The sequence below is a fragment of the Pipra filicauda genome, unplaced genomic scaffold, assembly GCF_003945595.2.
Source record: "Pipra filicauda isolate LSUMZ 115617 unplaced genomic scaffold, ASM394559v2 scaffold1068_size32306_pilon, whole genome shotgun sequence".
NCBI classification, from domain to species: domain Eukaryota; kingdom Metazoa; phylum Chordata; class Aves; order Passeriformes; family Pipridae; genus Pipra; species Pipra filicauda.
In genome coordinates, this window is record NW_024103505.1 from 25,001 (window position 1) to 27,185 (window position 2,185).

Genomic DNA, 2,185 nt, shown 5'->3' on the forward strand with positions numbered 1-2,185 from the left:
ACCTGAAAGGCTCGCGGGGCCGCGCGGCCGTCACACAGCCCGGCACGGTGAAGAAGCCCCTCCCCGGCGGGAGGGGCGACACCTCGACTGCCACGGGAAGCCCACGGGCAAAGGAGACCGCCCGGCCCGAACACCGGCCTCCGCCGCGCCTCTCGGCCGGCCACGGAGGAGCGCCGGCCCGCCGGGGGCCCTCTCCCACGCCTCCCGAAAAGCCTCATCCATCGTCGCTCGGGGAACGGCCCCACGGCCACTCTCGCTCAGCCTGCCACTACGCGGAGGACGGCACGTGCCCGAGGCCGCCGACGCCGGCGGCCCGCACGCTACTCTCCCCACGGCTCTCCCGGCCCGGCAGGAGGCGGGTGCCGCCGGACGCCCGGCTCCGGACAACCCACGCTTCCGGCCCTGCCGGGCCCACGGCCGCCTCCGCAGAGCGGCGCCACCGGCTCGGAGGCGCGGGGGCCGCGGACGGCCCCCGCTCGCCCCGGCGGCACCTCCAGCGTGCGAAAGCGCCACCGACCGTGCCGCGGGCCACCGGCTTTCGCCCGCCTCGCGGCCGTCGGCTTCCCCCAGAAAGGCCGGGGGACGGCGACGGGGAGAAAAACAAAAAGCCCCCGAGAAAAAAAAAAGCACGCGCGCCTCTCGCTCTCGCCGTGCTAGCCACGGCCGCCCGGGGCTCGGGGCGGGGCCCGCGCCCCTCGCTCCCCGACTCCCTTTCTCGCTGCCCACGGGCTCGCGCCTCGGCGGCTGCCGGCCACTGCCGGGCTCGCTCTCGCAACGCTTTTTCTCTCTCTCTTTTCCCTGGCGCGCTCGGCGTGCTGCGGCTTAAGGCCGCCCGAGAAAAAAAAAAAAAACGAAAAGAAAAAGCCGGGAAGGGCGCCCCCACTTCGCCCGCAACCCGGCCTCCGGCCGACAGACCTTCGCGGAACCCAGCCCTCCGGCAGCCACGCCGGCGGGGCAGGCCCGACCGCACGGGCCGCCCGGCCGGCGCGGCTCTGGCGCCGGTCGAAGAGGAGAGGGAGGGGCGAGGCGCCGCCGCCTCGCCCGCCAACGGCCATCGTGTGTCCCCAGGGCTCCCGGCAACTCTGTCGGGTTCTCGGTCTGCCGGCGCGACCGCCGGCCACACCCCGGCCGGCCGCCGCCGCCGCCCTCGGGCCCGCTGGGCGGGTCCCCGGCTTAGGGCCGAGGAAGGGGGAACGAACAAAAGAGCCGAGGCGCGCCCAGGGCGCCGCCTCGCCCGACAACGGGCAGTCCCGTCACCGAGCCCCTCCGGCAACCGGCCGGGCCCAGGCAAGGCCGCACGCCCACCGCCAGTCCCCGGCACGCCGCCGGCACCGCTGCCGCCCGGCAGCCGAGGACAGGGCGCCGCCACCCAGGCCCGGGCCATCTTCGGGGCTCTCGGGAGGCGGCCGGGGAAAAAAAAGCCCGCGCGGGCTCGGCCCTTCCAGCCCCGGCCGCCAACTGCCCGCAACAATGCCCGCCGCCGCCGGACGACGGGCGCCGGCTTAAGGCCGGCCCACCGGAAGGACGAGGCGCCGCCGCCTCGCCGCCCTCGCACACCACCGCCTTCGCCCGGGGCCCTCGGGGAGCCGGCAGCCGCCACCGGCTCGGGCTGGACGCTGCTGCTGGGCCCCCGCGGGCCCCCCTCGGCCGTCCCAGTCCCGCACTCCCTCGGCTGCGCTTTCGCGCTCGGCTCTCGTCTTCCTCTCCCGTCATCGGACCCGCCCGAGGAAGCCGGCCGAGAGCCCCGCGGCTTTCTCGCGCCGGCCTTCCTGCCGCTCGTGGGGTTGGCCGGCCCGTGGCACGCGCCGAAGGCCGCGCGGCAGCAGACGCGGAAGAAAAGGGGCCCTCGGAACCCGCGCTGCTAGACAACCCCTGCCCATAATACGGACAGACGCGTCCTGGCCCCGTCGCGCCTTCAAAGCGGCTCGAGGCTCCTCAGCGGGGAGGCGCGCGAGAGCAGGCCGCCTCTGGCCTAGACCTAACCGGAGGCGGCGCCCGACAGCGACCCCTTGGCCGACTTCCGGGGCCGGCCGCGACAACAGGTCTACCCCGAAAATGCCGACAGGCGCCTAAGTCCCGCCGGAGCCGGGTAGACCTGGTGGCCCTGCGCCGGGACGCCGCAGGGACGCAGGCCGCCGGCGGCGGCCGCGGCGGCCGCGGCGGCCGGCCCCGGAACCGGGTAGAC